Below are 20,524 nucleotides of genomic sequence, written 5' to 3'. Positions count from 1 at the left end.
CTGTCTCCTCGTCTGGGCGCGTAAAATCCACGCGGCATTTTGCGGAACTTGGAAATAATCGCTCAGTACCAATGGCGATCGGTGACGCCGAGGGCGTCCTTGGAGCACATTCGGGGAGATCATCTAATCTGATGGATGGTGAGAGGGCTGCGGGGAGCAGTGCTGCCTCCGAGGGTGAAAGAAAGGGCGGAGAACTGGGTTCGTGGCCAGGTTGTTCAGAGGAGTAGACCTCCGGTGTGGCCGGGGCTCGGTAGGCGGGTGGGTGCCTGGCCACAAGTGGGAACCGCAGTGCAGAGGAGGGCCTGTAAGAGATGCTTAAACTCTAGCGACCTCAGAGTCCCGAAAGCTTCGGGAGCAATGACTGATCCACCTCTCGGAGGTGATGGCGAAGTCTGGAGAGAGGCAGGATGGGCCGCTGAAGAGTCTGGAGTCTATTGCTGAGTTCCCTTGGGGTACTGTCCGTGAAACTGGACAGAGAGAGGGTAAATACTAGTTTTAATGGCTGTCCCCATTAGGTCCCCCGACCTTCCTCTGCGGGGTCACAGCCTTAGCGCTAGCTCGAGCACCACCTCGCGGCCTCTGGGGATTACTACACCTAGAGGGGCCATGGGGAAGGGGGACCCTGAGGAATGTCAGCCGCACCAAGGCCACGTGATCTTTGGAATCCTCTCCACTCCCCAGCTCCAACCCTCCGCTGGCAGATATGCATAACTTTTCGCCTTAAAACAATTTTTTTTTTTGATTGAGGTTTCTTGTTTGTATTGAGAGAGCTTCTCTAGTATCCCTGGCTGGTCTTGAGTTTGATAAGTATCGGGAGGCTAACCTTGAACTTCTGATCCTTCTATCTCAACCTCTCTGAGTTAGGGGAACACAGGTCCGCACCATCCTGCCTGGCTTACACTTTAACTTTTGAGATTTAAAGTGAGATTTGGCAGTGGACTTTGCACCCTCCACTATAGCAATCTTGGAGGAAAGGATTCCAGCTTTCGAAGCGAAGCCTCGCTCAGATCTGAGTCCCAGGGCCAGCCTCGGACTGGGACAGATCCTCCTGCCTTCAGGGTTAACTCTCCTGGTTGTCAGAGAGAGGAAATAAATATGTATATAAGGATTTAGCATGCAAACGAGGTACTTAAATAGTAGGCTTATGTTCAAATCAAAAGTAAATATACTTTCATGGAAATACTGAATATCTTTTCACACACTCCATAAAACTTATCATTTACTAACTTCATCTCTCCCTGTTACCTTTTCTTTTAAAAAATAAATTGGCTTGTTTGAGACAGGGTCTAACTGTGTAGCCCTGGCTGGTCTGGAACTCACAGATAGCCACCATGTCTCCCAGGTGCTGAGATTAATTTTGACCACCACCCCGGGCTTTTAGTTAAAATTTTAAAATCACATTTCGGTTTGTTTTGTGTATATGTGTAGGTCCGCACATGTGAAGGTCAGAGGGAGTTTGTGGGAGTTCCTTCTGGCTTTCCACTGTTGCAGGACCCCAGGACTGAACTGGGGTCACTCAGGCTTGACAGCGGATCCTTTTATCTGCTGAGCCATCTCACTGGCCACATCTTTCCTTTTCAGGTTGTTTCTAAGAAAGTGGATTTGGACAGCTGCTGGCTGGCTCTAACAGGTTTGGCTCTGTGGACTGTGAATGAAGCAAAGACAATCAGGAGCATTGTTGACCAGTGAGGAGGAATTCACTGAGTGAGTCAGGTGGGCTCTGGTGACCTTTTCCATCCCAGTCAATACTTTATGAATAGTCATGTCTTTCTACACTGAAGTCCTCAGCCGGATTAAGGGAAAGATTTAGGATCCGGTAGCAAGGAGGATTCAGAAAGACAAACTGGCCCTACCGCCTTCCATTATACCAATCCCTTTCTTGAATATGAAAGAAAATGTCTCCACAACAAAATCCACAGGGGCCAGTGACAGTGGATAAAGGTGCTTGCTGCCAGCATCAGGACCAAAGCTCAACTCCTGGAACCCACATGTTGAGAGGAGAGCGCCAACTCTCACAAGCTAAGAAAAAACTCGGTAGCCAAGCCTGTGATCCAGGCTCAGGATCCCAATATTCTAGGCTAAGGCAGGACTTCACTGACAGCCTGGGCCATAGAGTGAGATCCTGTCTCAAAAAAGGGCGGACAGGCTAGGTACAGTGACTCACGTCTGCAGTCCCAGCACTTGGGATCCATGCGGGCAAACTCATACACATAGAATGAAAATACATAATTTTTAAAAGCTTTTAAAAAAAAAATTAACAGAGACTTATACGGCAATGCGTAGCCTAAAAAAAAACCCTCACTGTTTCATACTATAAGAATAACTTAACTTAAAGTAGTGCCTAGTCTGATCTCAACATTGACCTTGTCTCCAAAAAAGTGAAGGGAGCAGGAGACAGAGGGAGGAATGACTGGCCTGTAGCTCAGTAGGATGGACTGACAAATGTAAACATATAGTCATTATTGCATTTTTCCATAAAATTAAGTAAAGACTCACTAAATTAATATATATCAAAACACAACAATTATTTTTGTTTGGTTGGTTTTCAATTTTTTGAGACAGTGTTTCTCTGTGTAGCCCTGGCTGCCCTGGAACTCATTCTGTAGCCCAGGCTGGCCTCTTGCCTCCCAAGTGCTGGGCTTATTTAACTCATGTGCCACCACTGCCTGGCAAAACACAAATTCTTCCATCAAGAATATATGCTTGTTTTAATTCTAAGATTTCACTGCAAAAAAAAAAAAAATAAATCTAAAATCTTTTTAAAAAATCTTATTTTGTGTATGAGTCTTTTGCCTGCATGTATGTATATGTACACACTGTGTGCACGCCTGGTGCCTAAGGAGGTCAGAGGAGGAGTCAGATCCCCTGGAACTGGAGTTACTGATAGCTGTGAGCCACCACGTTGACTGAACGGGGCTCTCTATAAGAGCAACACGTGCTTTTAACCACTGAGCCCTTTTTTTAAGCCCCTTCATTTTAATTTTTCAGAGCTAATATATTATGGGATTTCCAACCAAGTTTCACTAATGAAAATAGTAGTCTGGCTGGGTGGTGGTGGTACACGCCTTTAATCCCAGCACTAGGGAGGCAGAGCCAGGCGGATCTCTGTGAGCTCGAGGCCAGCCTGGGCTACAGAGTGAGTTCCAGGAAAAGCGCAAAGCTACACAAGAGAAACCCTGTCTCGAAAAACCAAAAGAGAGAGAGAGAGAGAGAGAGAGAGAGAGAGAGAGAGAGAGAGAGAGAAAGAGAGAAAGAGAGAGAGAAAGAGAGAGAGAGAGAGAGAGAGAGAAAGAGAGAGAGAGAGAGAGAGAGAGAAAGAGAGGGAGAAAGAGAGAGAGAAAGAGAGAGAGAAAGAGAGAGAGAGAGAAAGAGAGAGAGAAAGAGAGAGAGAAAGAGAGAGAAAGAAAACAAACAGTAGTCATTAGGCCATTTCTCACAGTGAAGTGTGACAGGGTCCCAGGAAGGAGTCTCTCATCAGCCTTTGACATACCAATCCCTCTTTTTGCCATCCACTGCTTATTTTGTGTATCTTATTGCAATTTGTGATTATATTTTTTAGCCCTTCTGTTATAATACACAGCTGCAGGAAAGGGCATACCTTATTTGTGTTTATAGTATACATGTCCTAGTTTGCTTCAATAAGAGAAATTAAATAGAATTATAAGCCTAATATGTTTCCAAAGTAATTAGAAAACTTCAAACTAGATTTTGGTTCAGCCTGATGACCTAATCAATTTTATCTTTAACCTTTAGTGACCCCGAGTATGACTCCATGACTATGAAGATGAGATCTGAGATATAAAATCGAAACCTTATAGGCATCTATCTCCTGCTGCCAAGCCTGGACAGAAATACAGTCCTAGACTTTTGATTTTGAGATAGGATCCTCTATAGTTTGTGCTGACCTTAAACTTTAGCTTGCTGTGTATACAAGGATGACTTGAACTCTTGATCCTCCCAAGTGCTTAAATTATAGGTGTATATTACCACACTGAGCTTCCCTGTTGATTAAAAAAATAATAAAATAAAAACAGCTTGTTGTTGATAGCCACTGGAAAGCTGTGTCTTCTAGGTCTGGAAAGAACTGTTGAATGCCATAGCTTACGCTGGGAAAACACTACCCTCTAATTTTTTTCTTTCTCAGTCCAGACACTCAAGCTTTGGTTCTACAGCTGTTCTCGATACTCCAGGCTAGCTTGCTCTCCCCACCTTCCAGATGATTCTCCTGTCTCTATTACTATCTTATCAGCCCTTTCATCCATTTAGATAGATGTAGATGTAACCAATCGTCTTTTTAAAATAAGAAACACAGAGCCAATGTAAAAGAGAAAGCCGAGGAGAGGTCAGAGCTCAGAGATAAAATCTTACCTCCTGCAGTGCTCCTAGCTTCCCCGAGAGAGGGAGGTACTTCCTGTGTCCCTGTTTAAATAATCTTTCTGTTCTGCCTTCTCATTGGTTGTAAACCCAACCACATGACTGCCTCATCACTGCCTGTAAGTACCGCCCTCCAGGTCTTAAAGGCGTATGTCTCCAATACTGGCTGTATCCCTGAACACACAGAAATCTACCTAGCTCTTCTAACCACCACGCTCTTACTATGGCTCTAATAGCTCTGACCCCAGGGCAACTTTATTTATTAACATAAAATTAAAATAACATTTCAGTACAAATAAAATATCACCACATTTCCCCTTTTCTATTTTAATAAAAAGAAAAAAGGCAAAAGGTTATAACTAACAAAAGAAAAACTATATACAAAAGTACAATAACTATATACAATATATACAAGTAACAAATACCTAAACGATGTCTAGTCCATTTGTATTTGACAAGAGAAAATAATTCCCTTATCTATCCTATTTTAGTAAGTCCAAAATGTATCTAATTCACTTTCTATCCTAATTAATCTTCAACTATAACTAACTAATCTTCAACTCCCTCAGAGACCCAAGAAGGAAATAATATTAGCTAACAAAAATAAAAACAGGAAGTGCACAAAAGCAACTTCCAAAAATTTTGTGAGTCGACAGAAACAGCCAGCTGCCTGGACAGTCACCTGAGGTTTCTCTGCAGTGTTGGGGCATCATCTTCAGCCTATAGGCTTAGCGTATCTGACAGACTCATTTGTGAAGTAGGTTGTACACAAGGTCAACAGTTCAACCTCACACTGGGTGAGAGCAGTCCATGTACCAGAAACACCTGAATTCCACTAGTGTCATGTCATGATTCAGGATTTTAAATTCTGGAAATTGTTGATGGTTTTTGAATTCAGCTGTCCATTCTTCTTGGCTGTGTATATATGGCTTCATCTAAGCATCCCCTTCTCCACATCCCTCTATTAAATGCCAGTCTACTATTGAGAGGCGTGAGCTTTCAGTTGCTGTTCCATTGCACAACAGAAGCCATCGGCCCACTGCCTGTTCAGCTGCCTTCGAAGAAAAGGACACTGTACCTTTTCCGGATTGTGAAGTTCACTTCAGGGATGGTGCCATTTTGTCCTGGCCTCAGAAGATGCCTTTTGATAAAGCCATAACCACACTTGTTTTGGCAAGAATCAGTAGTCCTTTGTTTCGTGTTCTGTCTGTCCATTTTTTCTGTTGATTTGAGGATACTTTGTTGTCCAGTGGCTAACTTTTGCCACAATGAAAATTAACTCCATATGCAGTTTCTTCAATGCCCATATTTTCTCTGAAGTAGATTGGTACTGCCAGGAGCCGACATGTCTCAAAAAAAGAAAAATTTCTAAGTTATTAAAACATTTTAAATGCCATATTCGGTAGATCTCTGAAGGGTTTGAAGATGACCTGTCTAAAATACATCTGCTCAATTTTTAAAACATATCTAATATGACTACAATTTCTATTGTAATGTCTAACTACTAACTTTCATTTCTTTATATCCTAATAGTTGGTAATAATGTAAAGTATTTAAAATTAGTAATTGTCTTTTTCTTTTCTTTTCTTTCTTTCTTTCTTTCTTTCTTTTTTTTTTAAAACAAGAACCTTAAATCTAATCTCCTTTGCTTAGCCTTTTTCCTAACCCTTGACAACTTGTAACCTACCCCCCTAAATAATGAAAATTATCCCAGACCCAAAACCCATTAAAAAGAACAAAAAAAAAAAAACCACCCGCCCCACACCACCTCTTTGGGAATGTGGGCGTCATTCTTAAAATTGCTTCCTGCTGGGTATGGGCGAAGTTATCTTTATCCTGAAAGAAAAATTTAAGTTAATTGTCAAATTCTAGGAAAGGTAACTATATCCTTCATTATTATCCAGTCTGTGTATAATGCCAAAGTTCAGGGTTTATCTCAAGTCCTTATTCAAGTAGTCTTTGAGACTGGATCATCTCAGCTAGTCATCTCAAAATTGCTCTGAGCACCTTGTAGTTCAAAGCTGATCTGTAGATGATGTTTGTCAGTTCAGTGATATTATTATTGTCCACGTGGAATTGTTGTTGTTGTTGTGGGGCCCCATTTTCTTCCTGGAGACTTCAGTTGATGTTAGGCCTGGCCATGATTTCCTGCAGAAAACTGATAAGAGACTCGAACACAAAGACATATATATGCAGCTAATTGAAGCCTTTTTTCTAGAATTAGTTAGTACTCTATATGACCATTCCTATCTTAACAAAGTTTAAAATGTATATGTCTCTATTAATCTTGTAAATTTTGATATAAAATTTATACTTTAAGAAAAGTTTAAAGAATCAGAATAGAATCAAAGAGTTGAGATTAGTAATAGAATAGTCCCTTAATTAATTTGGCTTTTGTCCTGTCCCATAGCAGAAAATGGCTCTTTCTGGCATGATACAGGGAGTTTGCATTTTCCTTTTAACAACATGCTTGAGTTTAAAGAAGGAGAGAGCCATTCTCCAACTCCAAAGTCAGCTTTAAATTTTAATTGAACTGGGACTATTAGAAAACCAATAGTGTTAAATCTTTAGAGAAAAGCAGAAACAAACATTTAAGAAGACATAAAATTTTTTAGATAATATATACCCATATGCCATATACTCCCATATACTCTGTTTCCTGGGATAGATGATTTGTCCCTTTTCTTCAGTTGTCTCATTTGTCTTGTGTCCTTCAGATTCCTTAACCTTTATTCTCCTAAAAGACAAAAACAAAAACCTTCCCCCAAGACTAATTTTGGGGATGTTCCTTTTTGGCAAGTTATTATCTGATTAAATGAAAAGACATGTGTTATAGGTACAAGTTAGTTTAAATTGGATGATCATGCTGGTTGATGAACTATCACCTCCTCTAATTAAGAGGTTTCTCTTGTTCAAATCGAACCTTTATCAATTTTGATGGTACCCACAGCTTATCTTCTCCTGTAGAAACAAAAGCAAAACCTCGTCCCCAACGTAATACATACCCTGGCTTCCATTCTGAGGTCAGCACATCCTTAAAGTATATAGGCTGATTTAATTCTGTAGTTTTTTCTATTACCCAATGTCTCTCTGCAGCTGTTGTTCCTTTCTCATTGGCATTCAGAAAATTCAAAGTTAATAGAGCATTATGCAGTCTATTTCTGGGGGTTTTTGTTACTCCTTTCTGTTTATTTAGCATATCCTTTAGAGTTCTGTTTGACCTTTCTATAACTGCTTGACCTGTAGGATTATGTGGTATACCTGTAATATGCTTTATATTGTAATAAGCAAAAAACTGTTTCATTTTAACAGAGACATATGATGGAGCATTGTCAGTTTTGATTTGTGCAGGTATACCCATAATGGCCATAACTTCTAGCAAATGAGTGATTACAGAATCAGCTTTTTCAGAACTCAGAGCAGTTGCCCATTGAAATCCTGAATAAGTATCAATGGTGTGGTGTACATATTTCAGTTTTCCAAATTCTGCAAAGTGAAACACGTCCATCTGCCAGATTTCATTCCTCTGAGTACCCTTTGGGTTACATCCTGCTGGTAATGGTGTTTGATTATAGAAGGAACAAGTAGGACATTTCTTTACTATTTCTTTGGCTTGTTGCCAGGTTATGGGAAAATCCTTTTTTAAACCTTTACTATTGACATGATGTTTTTTATGAAATTCTGAGGCCTCCAGCACATTTCCTATCAATAATTTATCAATCTCATCATTGCCTTGTGCTAGAGGGCCTGGCAGACCAGTATGAGATCGGATGTGAGTTATATATAAAGGATGACTCCTTTTCCTGATTGTATCTTGTAATTGAATAAATAGTGAAGTTAATTCTGAAGCATCAGGGATAAATTCTGCAGTCTCAATATGTAATACCACTCTTTCAGCATACTGAGAGTCAGTTACTATGTTGAGAGGTTCTGAAAAATCCATTAATACCAACAGAATAGCATACAATTCTGATTTTTGCACTGAATTATAAGGACTTTGTACCACTTTACTTAAATTTTCTGATTTGTAACCTGCCTTTCCTTGTTTGTTGGCATCTGTATAAAATGTACGAACTCCAGATATGGGTTTTTGCCGTACAATTCGAGGCAAGATCCAATCAGCTCTCTTTATAAAATCAATTCTGTTGCTTTTGGGATATTTGCTGTTAATTTCTCCCAAAAAATTACTGCAAGCTCTTTGCCAAGGTTCACTTTCTGTCCATAATTTTTCAATGTCCTCCTTAGTTAAAGGTACGACAATTTCTGCTGGGTCTATTCCTGCTAATTGACGAAGTCTCAATTTTCCTTTCCAAATCAAGTCAGAGATTTTTTCCCCATAAGTTTTTAATTTTTTATTTGGTTTATTTGGTAAAAATATCCATTCCAATATAATATCTTCCCTCTGCATTAATATTCCAGTAGGGGAATGCCTAGAAGGTAAAATAACCAAAATGCAATCCAGCTTTGGATCAATACGATCCACGTGCCCTTCATGTACTTTCTTTTCTACCAAGGCCAATTCTTTCTCAGCTTCAGGTGATAATTCTCTTGGACTATTTAAGTCCTTGTCACCTTCTAAGGTTTTGAACAAATTAGTCAGTTCATCATTTTTTACCCCAACAATAGTTCGTAGATGAGAAATATCTCCAAATAATCTTTGAAAGTCATTAAGAGTCTGTAGTCTATCTCTCCTAATTTGCACCTTTTGGGGTCTAATTTTTTGTAGCTCTATTTTGTAGCCTAAATAATTAATAGAATCCCCTCTTTGTATTTTTTTCAGGAGCAATTTGTAATCCCCAGCAAGGCAAAATTTTCTTTACTTCTTCAAACATTCTTTCTAAAGTTTCTGCATTTGAGTCAGCTAGTAAAATATCATCCATATAATGATAAATTATAGATTTAGGAAATTTTTTACGTATCACTTCCAATGGCTGTTGTACAAAATATTGGCACAGAGTTGGGCTATTTAACATTCCCTGTGGGAGGACCCTCCATTGAAATCTTTTAACCGGTTGAGAATTATTATAAGTAGGCACTGTGAAAGCAAATCTTTCTTTGTCTTTTTCTTGTAAGGGTATTGAAAAGAAACAGTCTTTTAAATCAATAACTATGAGAGGCCATCCTTTTGGTAACAGAGTAGGCAAAGGAATTCCAGATTGTAGAGAGCCCATCGGCTGAATTACTTTGTTAATTGCTCTAAGGTCTGTTACCATTCTCCATTTACCAGATTTCTTTTTAATAACAAATATAGGAGAATTCCAAGGGCTGGTTGACTGTTCAATATGCTGAGCATTTAACTGTTCTTCTACCAGCTCTTCTAAAGCCTGGAGTTTCTCTGTTGTTAAAGGCCATTGCTGAACCCATACAGGCTTGTCTGTTAACCATTTTAAAGGTAGAGCTGTTGGTATTTTTGGAAGATTATCAGTTGTTGTGCCCTGTTCTTGTATAATATGGATGGCTGGTGACCACTCAAAATAATGCCTTCTAATATTTCTCTCAGAAACATGTGCTAGTTTATGATTTGTTTCTGAGATTGGAGGGATTTTAATCTGAGTATTCCATTGTTGCAACAAGTCTCGACCCCACAGGTTCATAGCTATGTTAGCGACATATGGTTTTAATTTTCCTCTCTGTCCTTCTGGACCTATACATTCCAGCCATCTTGCACTCTGTTTCACTCCAGATAATGTCCCAATTCCTAACAGTTGAACGTTTACCTCTTGAAGAGGCCAAGCTGGATGCCAAAATTCTGGTGCAATTATGGTAATGTCCGCACCTGTGTCTACCAGACCAGACAACAAAACACCATTTATTTTTATCGTTAATTTTGGTCTCTGTTCATTAATAGAAGTTTGCCAAAAAATTTTCTTTATGTTTTCTCCTGAATTTTCTATTCTCTCTTTTTCATCATCCTGACCAGCATGATTTATTCCAATAGTCATTTGGTTATTTAATCGCTCAGAGCAGGGATTTCCTCTACAGCTGCAGGAAAGGTTTGAACTGGTTTTGCTATGGGGGCCTTCATGAGGCCCCTCCGGGAGTTTCCCGAAAACTGAGGCAAAGGATTACCCTGTCTGTCCTTTGTTGATCTACATTCGTTGGTCCAGTGTTTTCCCTTACCACACCTTCTGCATACTCCAGAAGGAAGGGGCATTCTGTTGCCATTGTTCTTTGAAGAAACATTGCTTCTAGGAATGACCTGTTTACAGTCCCTTTTAAAATGTCCTTGCTTTCCACACCCAAAACATCTAACACTCCTCAAACCTTTTGAAATTACTTCTCCTACCCACGTATCATCATGCTCATCAGCCTCAACATTAATTGTTTCTCTAATCCAATCTTCCAAAGGTGCAGATCTTGCCCTTAACGGCCTGATTATTCTTTTGCATGCTGCATTCGCATTCTCAAATGCCAAAGCTTCAATTATTGCCTTACTAGCTTCTGATCCTGAGACCATTCTGTTTACTGCTGAAGCCAGTCTTTCTAAAAAATCTGTGAAAGATTCTTTTGGGCCTTGCATAACCTTTGTGAATGACTCAGGTTTTTTTCCTGGTTCCTCAACTCTGTCCCATGCATTCAAGGCTGCCATTCGACATAAAATTACGGTTTGAACATCATATAAACATTGTGTTTGTATTGAAGCATATTGGCCTTCTCCAATAAGCTGATCCTGACAAACTTGTATTCCTTTATCCCTCCATTGTGTTTCTACGTTTCTAGCTTCCTCCTTAAACCACGTTAGAAATTGAAGTCTCTGGCTGGGTTCCAGAACAGCTTGTGCAAGGTCCCGCCAGTCCTGTGGTATAATCCTATTATATGTTGACCAAGAGTTTAACATTTGCTTTACATATGGGGAATGCATGCCATAAGATACTATTGCCTCCTTAAACCTTTTAAAATCCATCAGTTCAATTGGAGCCCAGATATTTTGTGTAGCCATTTGATCAGGCATCTGCTGTACGGTTACAGGATAAATTAAGGATGACTGTGTGAAAACAGGCTTTCTTTCTGTAACCTTATGATCCAAACTTGAACCAACTTCACTGTTAAAATTAACAGGTTTTTCTAAAGCTGTTACCCTGGCACTTAAATCGACTATCTTTTTAAATAGTAAAATGAGAATAAGCATGGTGATAAACTGCATAATTCCCATAATACTAATCTTTTCATATAGTTGTTCCATTGTCAGACTGCCTAAAATTTCAAAAACCCAATTTTCTTCCAATGTACACAGAAAACCCATTTTTTTTTAAATGTGGAAAAAATTTGTCTTTTAAATAGTTTCCTTTATGACTTACCAAATCTGCGTAGAACAGTAGAAATCCGAGCGAATTTCAAAAGAGCCACCTAGTGTCCTAGGTGTGAATCCAGAGAGAGAGAGAGAGAGAGAGAGAGAGAGAGAGAAACAGAGAGACAGAGAGAAAGCAAGAGAGAAAGCGAAAGTGAAAGTGAAAGTGAAAGCGAAGGGGTAGCCGGCTAAAGCTTAAAGCCAGCCACTTGTTCCCTCTTGAGCCGAGTCAAGGCTTGACTTTACAGGCAGGGGCCCTGTTTAGCAGGGCAGGCCTGAGCTGTTTGTAGCACTGGCTTTAAGCAAGCAGCTCACAGTCCAGCCTGAGCCCAAGCAGACCTGGGTCGGGGCTAGGGAGCCGGCTGCTCCGGCTAGGGAGCCGGCCCCAAGCAGTTTTTAATGGATTCTTGTCACGTTGGGCGCCAGATGTAGATGTAACCAATCGTCTTTTTAAAATAAGAAACACAGAGCCAATGTAAAAGAGAAAGCCGAGAGGTCAGAGCTCAGAGATAAAATCTTACCTCCTGCAGTGCTCCTAGCTTCCCCGAGAGAGGGAGGTACTTCCTGTGTCCCTGTTTAAATAATCTTTCTGTTCTGCCTTCTCATTGGTTGTAAACCCAACCACATGACTGCCTCATCACTGCCTGTAAGTACCGCCCTCCAGGTCTTAAAGGCGTATGTCTCCAATACTGGCTGTATCCCTGAACACACAGAAATCTACCTAGCTCTTCTAACCACCACGCTCTTACTATGGCTCTAATAGCTCTGACCCCAGGGCAACTTTATTTATTAACATAAAATTAAAATAACATTTCAGTACAAATAAAATATCACCACAGATAGATAGAGAGATAGAGAGGCAGAGAGGTAGAGAGATAGGCAGGCAGGCAGGCATATAGCCTTTACCTCCTACTTTCACAGATTTACCCAAGTAAATGTCCTTGTTAGAGTTAGGGTCCATGACTATCAATCACGGTAGGGAGCATAGCATCAGGCAGGCACTGGAGTAATAGCTCTAAGAGCTTACATTTTGATCCAGAAGCAGAAGGCAGAGGGGGTGAGTGTTGCTGTTTGCCTGGTGAGGTCTCTAGCCCCTGGGGGCAGGGGATGAGGAGACACAGAGGTAATGACACAGATTCCGGGAGGCTGCAAGCAAGCTCGTTTATTTTTAGGAAAGGGTAAGCCTTATATACCCTCCTCTCCATCCTGAGGAAAGGTCTGCCTTAGTGCTCAATACTAAGTTGGTGCTTTCTGATAGGCTCTGGAATCCGCTGGCCATTGCTGGCCTCAAGGTCCCCCTCTCCGCTATTCTTGCAGGATGCCTAGCCATTGTGGGAGCAGAATAGCACATGCTCTAGCTGATCTGAAACGTGTAGCAGTTCTGTCTGCCTCAGGTGACTTGGGAGTGGAATGTACTTTTGGAAAAAAACCCTGCTGTCACCTTCTTCAACAAGGTCAACCTCCTAATCCTTCCCGGAGAGTTCCACCAACTAAGTATTTAAATAAATGAAGCTATGGGGACCATTCTCATCCAAACCACCACAGACTATAACCCTCTGAAACTGTAGGTCCTAAATAAACCCTCTCTTATACTAGTTGCCTTGGTTATGGTGTGTAGCTAGAGTTTTCCTGCCTTGCGTACAGTCAGGACAAATCTCTGTCACCTGCCAGTCTCACAGCCACTCAGACCCAACCAAGTAAACACAGAGACTTATATTGCTTACAAACTGTATGACTGTGGCAGGCTTCTTACTAACTGTTCTTATAGCTTAAATTAATCCATTTCCATAAATCTATACCTTGCCATGTGGCTCGTGGCTTACCAGCATCTTCATATGCTGCTTGTCCTGGCGGCGGCTGGCAGTGACTCCTTCTGCCTTCCTGTTCTTTCTTTTCTCCTCTCTGTTAGTCCCACCTATACTTCCTGCCTAGCCACTGGCCAATCAGTGTTTTATTTATTGACCAATCAGAGCAACACATTTACCATACAGAACATCCCACAGCAATGGTGTCTTATCACAGTCATAGAAAAGTAAAAAAAAGATGATGAAGAGAAGGAAAAGAAATAATAGTGTCTTAGTTAAGGTGTCTATTGCTGTGAAGAGACACCGTAACCATGGCACCTTTCATAAGGAAACATGTCACTGGCGCTGACTTCCAGTTCAGAGGTTTAGTCCATTATCATCATGGTGGGAAGCATGGCAGCATGTAGGCAGACATGGTGCTGGAGAGGTAGCTGAAAGTTCTACATCTGGATCCGAAGGCAGCAAGAGGAGAGTGAGACACTTGGACTGGCTTGAGCATCTGAGACCTTAGAACCCACCCCAGTGACACATTTCCACCAACAAGGCCACACCTACTCCAGCATGGCTACACCTCCTAATAGTGCCACTCCCTATGGACCAATTGGGGCCATTTTCATTCAAACCGCCACAATTAGTTTGCTCTAGGATGAAATAATCTAACCAAAATTCAAGGGCCTTCTACCTCCATGAAATTCTCAGGAGTCCAGTGGTGGGGGCTATGCAGGAGACATTCCTTCTGAGGTGAAGGATAAGTTATTGCGCCTGGCTCTTCCCACCACCAGGAAAGACATTTCGTGGGCCTGTTTGAATTCTGGAGAGAGCACATTCCTCACTAGGGTGTGTTACTCTATCCCATATACTAAGTGACTCGGAAAGCTGCTAGCTTTGTGTGGGGCCTGGAACAGGAGAAGGCTCCTCAACAAGTCCAGGCTGCTCTACCACTTGGACCATAAGATCCAGCAGATGCAATGGTTCCTGAGGTGCCAGTGGCAGACAGGCATGCTGTTGGGAACATTGCCAGGCCCCTGTCGGCGAGTCACAGAAGAGACCTTTGGAATTTAAAGCAAGGCGCTACCATCATCTGCACACAACTATTCTCCCTTTGAGAGACAGCCCATGGCCTGCTATTGGGTCATAGTAGAAACTGAGTGTTTGACAATGAACCACCAAGTTACCATGCAAACCTGACCTGCCAATCATGAGCTAGGTGTTCTCTGACCCACCGAGTCATAAAGTAGAACACACACAGCAGCAAACCATTATCAAATGGACGTGGTGTATATGAACAGGTTTTCTGCCCCCGAATAAGTTTCTCCACTGATGCAGTCAGCCAGATCAAGCTGAAGTGGAAAAGTGTAACAGTGGGTTTATTGCGAGCAACTTCCGGGTGGGTTCGTGTTGCTGGAGGGCTTCTCTCCAGGCTCCACCAAGCCCCGCAGTCCCATAATCCACGTATAAAATAATCACTCAGACACTTACATTACTGATAAACTGTATGGCCGTGGCAGGCTTCTTGCTAACTGTTCTTATATCTTAAATTAACCCATTTTTATAAATCTATACCTTGCCACGTGGCTGGTGGCTTACCGGCGTCTTTACATGCTGCTTGTCCTGGCGGTGGCTGCAGTGTCTCTCCTCCTTCTTCCTGTTTCCCCAATTCTCCTCTCTCCTTGTCCCGCCTACACTTCCTGTCTGGTCACTGGCCATCAGTGTTTTATTTATATAGAACGATATCCACAGCAGGTTCGTTCACTGGTCTCAGAGAATGAGGCCAGAGATGTTGCATGCCCAAGCCAGGACAGGATAGTTAAGCTCAGTTTGTGCCCAAGTGTGGTCAAAAGCTGAGTGCTTAGGCAAGGACTCAGGTGACTGACTGGCAACTTCAGGGGAGGAATCTGCAGTAGCCACTGAGAATGTGAGCTGGGCTTTTGGTGCCTTTCCTTTGTTCAGAGACCCGTGGTGGCTGAGAGAGAGAGAGAGAGAGAGAGAGAGAGAGAGAGAGAGAGAGAGAGAGAGAGATGGGAACAGGGCATCCTGGATTGTGTAGGAGAGAGCAGGAGGCTCCAACCAAACAAATATGTGATCAAGCCCAAGCAGGTCATGAAGGCACAAGTTACGTGAAGAATTTGCCCAAATGCCTATGGTTTCTACTCCCGTTCCAATGCTCTCTGCTGCCAAGCATGCACCTATAGCCTCATGGGGTGTGTCCTATTCAGGTGACTGAAGAAGAGAAGACCAGGGCACAGTTTACTGGTGGATCAGCGCATTATGCAGGCAGCACTCAGAAGTGGACGGAGCTGCGTGCAGCATTACAACCCCTTTCTGGGCCAACTCTGGAAGACAGCAACGAAGGGAAATCCTCACAGTGGGCAGAACTTCAGGCAATACACGTGGTCGAACTGTTTGGAAGGAGAAATAGCCAGATGTGTTATTATTCATTGATTCATGGGCTGTAGCCAGTGGATTGGCTGGATGGTCAGGGGCGTGGAAAGAGGGTGATTGGAAAATTGGCGAGAAAGACATTAAGAGAGTAAGGATGCTCCACATGGGTGAAGGATGTGGACATATCTGTGTCCTGGTAAATGCTCACCCAAAGGTGACTTCAGCACAGGAGGAGTTCAGTAATCAAGTGGGTAGAATGACCCATTCTGTAGACAGTCAACCTCTTCACCCAGCCATCCCTGTCATTGTCCAAAGGGCCCATGAACAAAGTGGCCTTGGTGGCAGAGATGGAGACGATGCATGGCATCAACAACATGGACCACTCACCAAGGCTGACGTGGCTACAGCTGCTGCAGAATGCCAGATCTGCCAACTGCAGGGCCAAGACTGAGCCCTAGCAATGGCGCCATTCCCTGGGGTGACCAGCCAGCGACCTGGTGGCAGGTTGACCACTTCCTCCATGGAAAGGGCAGTGTTTTGTCCTCAGTGGAGTACATGCTTATTCTGGCTATGGATTTGCCTTCCCTGCACATAAAGCTTCTGCCCAAACCACCATATGTGGATTTACAGACTGTGTTATCCACTATCATAGCATTCTACATGGTATTGCTTCTGACCAAGGAACTCACTTCATACCCAGAGAAGATGTGATGGTTGGGTGGGTCATGTTTTACTTAGGGTTTCTACTGCTTTGAAGAATAGCACCTCTTACAGAGGAAGACATTTAATTGGATAGTTGACAGTTTCAGAGGTTCAGTCCATTATCATCATGGTGGGACATGGTAGTGTACAGGAAGCCATGGTGCTGGAGAAGGAGCTGAGGGTAATACATCTTGATCTGTAGACAAACAGAAGTGAACTGAGACACTGGGCGTGCCTTGAGCATACATATATATGGATCCTCAAAACCTGCCTCCACAGTGACACACTTCTTCCAACAAGCCATAACTACTCCAACAAAGTCATACCTCCTAATAGTGCCACTCCCCATGAACTTATGAGGGTCAATTACATTCAAACTGCCAAAGCCCACAGTCATGGAATCCCGTCATATTACCATGTTTCCCACCATCCTGAAGCACTGGGCCTGATAGAATTGTGGAATAGTCTTTTGAAGGCACTGTTATAGTGCCAATTAGATGGCAGCAGTCTGGAGGGCTGAAGTAGGGTTCCCCAGAAGGTAGTATGTGATTTGAATCAATGTCCACTATATGGTATGTTTTCTCCCATAGTGTGGCAGTTTGAAAGAAAATGGCCCCCAAAGGAAGTGGCACTACTAGGAGGTGTGGCCTTGTGGAAGTAGGTATGACCTTGTTGGAGGAAGTGTGTCACTGTGGGAGCGGGCTTTGAGGTCTCTTTTGCTCAAGCTTCCCTCAGTGTGACATGGAGTCAACTTCCTGTTGCCTGCATAATCAACAAGTAGGAGCTACCTCTCCAGCCCCATGTCTGCCTGCTCATCATTGTGTCCTGCCATGATGATAATGGACTAAACTTCTGAACTGTAAGCTACCACCACAATTAAATGTTTTCTTTGTAAGAGTTGCCATGGTCATGGTGTCTCTTCACAGCAATAGAAACCCTAACTAAGACACATAGCCAGGATCCGCAGGTCCAGGAATCAAGGGGTAGAAAAAGAAATAGTTCCACTCATTATCACCCCCAGTGATAGTTTCTTCTTCCTGTTCCTATGACCTTAAGTTCTGCTGGCCTAGAAGTTTTGGTTCCATAGTGAGATTTTCTGCAAGTAGCCACAACAAACATTTCACTGAACTGGAAGCTCAGACTTCCCCTTGGCCACTTTGGGCTTCTGATGCCCTTAAGCCAACAGGCTAAGAAAGGACTAACATTATTAGGAGGGGTGATTGATCCAAATTACCAGGGGGAAATTGGATTCCTTTTCCACAATGGAGATAAGAAAGATTATGTCTGGAGTGACCGGGATCCTTTAGGGTGTCTTTTGGTTCTACCTTGTCCTGTGATTAACGTCAATGGTAAACTACAACAACTGAATCTAAGCAGGATGACAAAAGGCACAGACCCTTCAGAAATGAAGGTATGGGTCACTTCTCCAGGAAAAAAGCCAAGACCTGCTGAGGTACTTGCTGAGGGTGGAGGAAATATAGAATGGACGACAGAGGAAATACCAGCTAAGGCCACATGACCAGTTGTAGTAAAGAGGATTGTAATTGACATGAGTGTTTCTGTTGTATTTTGCTAAGAATGCATTTGTTGAGGTTGGAGAGATGGCTCAGTGGTTAAGAGCACTGACTGCTCTTCTAGAGGTCCTGAGTTCAATTCCCAGCAACCTTATGGTGGCTCACAACCATCTATAATGAGATCTGGTGCCCTCTTCTGGCCTGCAGGCATACATGCATGCAGAACACTGTATACATAATAAATAAATAAACAAATCTTTTTTAAAAAAGAAAGCATTTGAGAGAGACGATGCTGCCAGCCACCGTGATGAGAAGCAACATGTTAAGATACCAGTGTCCCTCTCCTAAGCAATCACCTTCCTCATTAGTGAGACCACCTTAGGATTCTCATATATTCCTCTTCCAAGCCTAGCCCCCAAATAACAGTACTTGTTTGCCAAGATTCCCAAGACCCTTGGATGGTCTGAGAGTGTTCTTTGCAGCTTTTGTTGCTTAATCTGACAGGGATGGCTTTGTGAATCTGATGAGTTTCAGGGACTTCCTGAAGTTATTTTGAGTTGTTGACCTTCATGCTTAAGGAGCTTCCCTGCAGGATGGAATCAGTCTTGGAGGAAGCTGTCACACAACAGTGGCTCGGCCTTCTGACACTGACACCTAATGAAGTTCCTACTTCCACCACAAACAAATATGCCATACTTGTTTGCTATTCCCGGGAGGCAGCTCTCTTCTTAAGGGACACTGGGAGGAGTAATTAGAAGATGAAAGGAGGTGAGGGGGAGGGGATAGGAGGAGAAGACGCAGGAGAAACTGCAGTCTGGATATCATATATGAGAGAATAATAATTTTAAAAATGCCTCACATGAGCCAGGCGGTGGTGGCGCACACTTTTAATCCCAGCACTTGGGAGGCAGAGCCAGGCGGATCTCTGTGAGTTCAAGACCAGTCTGGGCTACCAAGTGAGTTCCAGGAAAGGCTCCAAAGCTACACAGAGAAACCCTGTCTCGAAAAACCAAAAAAAAAAAAAAAAAGCCTCACATGTATGCCCTCCATATTGGGGTTTTGGGGTTTTAGTTATTTATAGATGTTGTCAAGTAAACAACCAAAAAAAGCCATCACTATTGTAAAAGTAGTCAAGAGGACACTATACCCAAGACTGCACATGATGACCAGAACCCAGTGACACCACTTGATCAAGATAACCAGACCCAGGACTAGAACTCTAGGACACCCACTGGACAGTCTATCAGCAGAAATCAAGTGCAATGCGCTGCTGTTCACATTTTTAGGACTGCTGGAGAGATGCCACCTTGATCTGCCCTGCAGCTGGAGAGACTCCCCAGGATTCCCATCCTTGAGCGAGAGATTACCATGATAGATTGGACCCCATCTTTCTTTTAATGTTCTTTTTATTTATTTTATGTGTTTTGCACATCATGCATCCTGATTCCATTCATTTCCCAGTTCCTTCTCTTCCACCTTCCACCCCTGCCCCTGAAATTCCTCTACAACAAAACAAGATCTAAGAGAGAAAACACAACAATCAAAAAAAAAAAAAGAAAGAAAAAAGAAAAAGAAAGAAAGAGAGAGAGAGAGAGAGAGAGAGAGAGAGAGAGAGAGAGAGAGAGAGAAGGGGAAAACTAGGAATCTCATCACAGAAGCTGCAAGGTGACCCAGTGAGTCACAAAGTAAATCCCTTTGTCCATATACCTTTACTTGCAAGTGTTCATTGCAGAGAGTCATTGATCTGGTTTCTGTTTTACTGTGGTGTTGGGCCCTGGCCCCCGTTCTTGGGGAGCTGTTGCCTTGCTTGCTGACCTTGATCAGATGACCCCCCCATGCGAATTCCCTGCCGGTTTCCTTCCTCCTAAACAGCTTACCGAAGGTTCCTGGTTTGCATAGCCTGCATATTGGTGTAATGCTAGAATGTGAAACAGCTGTAGTGAACTTTTGGCCTCCCAAGTTCTCCCCCTGTGCCGTAAGTCTGTATTTAAGGCCTCCTCCCTCCTTCAATAAAGGGCATTCTACTAAGACGAATGACCCGCTGTCTTGTCTCTCTTTTTAATCCACAGCCCCTCACTCAGACATGGTGAATGGGTAGTAATGGGCATTGCTACACTATGGATGTGGGGTCCTCACTGGAACTCCTCTTGGATATCCTCTTGTTGCCCTGTGTTGTGGAGATCCTGCAGCTTTGGGTCTAAAGGACTGGCCCCTTCACATGCTCCAAAATATAGATGGGGTGGATGTTGGGATGGGCCTAGTCATAGCTCTGGTTCTGGGCCTGGGCAGCTGTAGGGTTGGTCAACCCTGCCCGTTCTCTTGTGTCCTCCCTCACCACAAGGCTGAATTCTCCAGCGTACCTCAGGGCCAGCTCTCAGGGTCTCAACACTCTGGTGATGGAGACAGAAAGACCTCAGCATTCAAGACCAGCCAGGTCTACATAGCAAGTTCCAGGAAAG

General features: G+C 42.8%; 1 long non-coding RNA gene across 1 annotated transcript; it reads left to right on the top strand.

The window, feature by feature from the left end:
- The first annotated feature begins 4 nt into the window (after positions 1-4).
- On the top strand, positions 5-20,487 carry LOC121823257 (uncharacterized). Its single transcript, XR_013044997.1, has 3 exons — positions 5-138; positions 1,582-1,713; positions 15,684-20,487. It is a non-coding gene; the product is annotated as an uncharacterized LOC121823257 (long non-coding RNA).
- The last annotated feature ends 37 nt before the right edge of the window (positions 20,488-20,524 follow it).

This window comes from Peromyscus maniculatus, chromosome 16 (genome assembly GCF_049852395.1).
Source record: "Peromyscus maniculatus bairdii isolate BWxNUB_F1_BW_parent chromosome 16, HU_Pman_BW_mat_3.1, whole genome shotgun sequence".
Taxonomy (NCBI): Eukaryota; Metazoa; Chordata; class Mammalia; order Rodentia; family Cricetidae; genus Peromyscus; species Peromyscus maniculatus.
The sequence above is the reverse complement of the archived record's forward strand: the minus strand, read 5'-3'. Positions and strand labels throughout refer to the sequence as shown.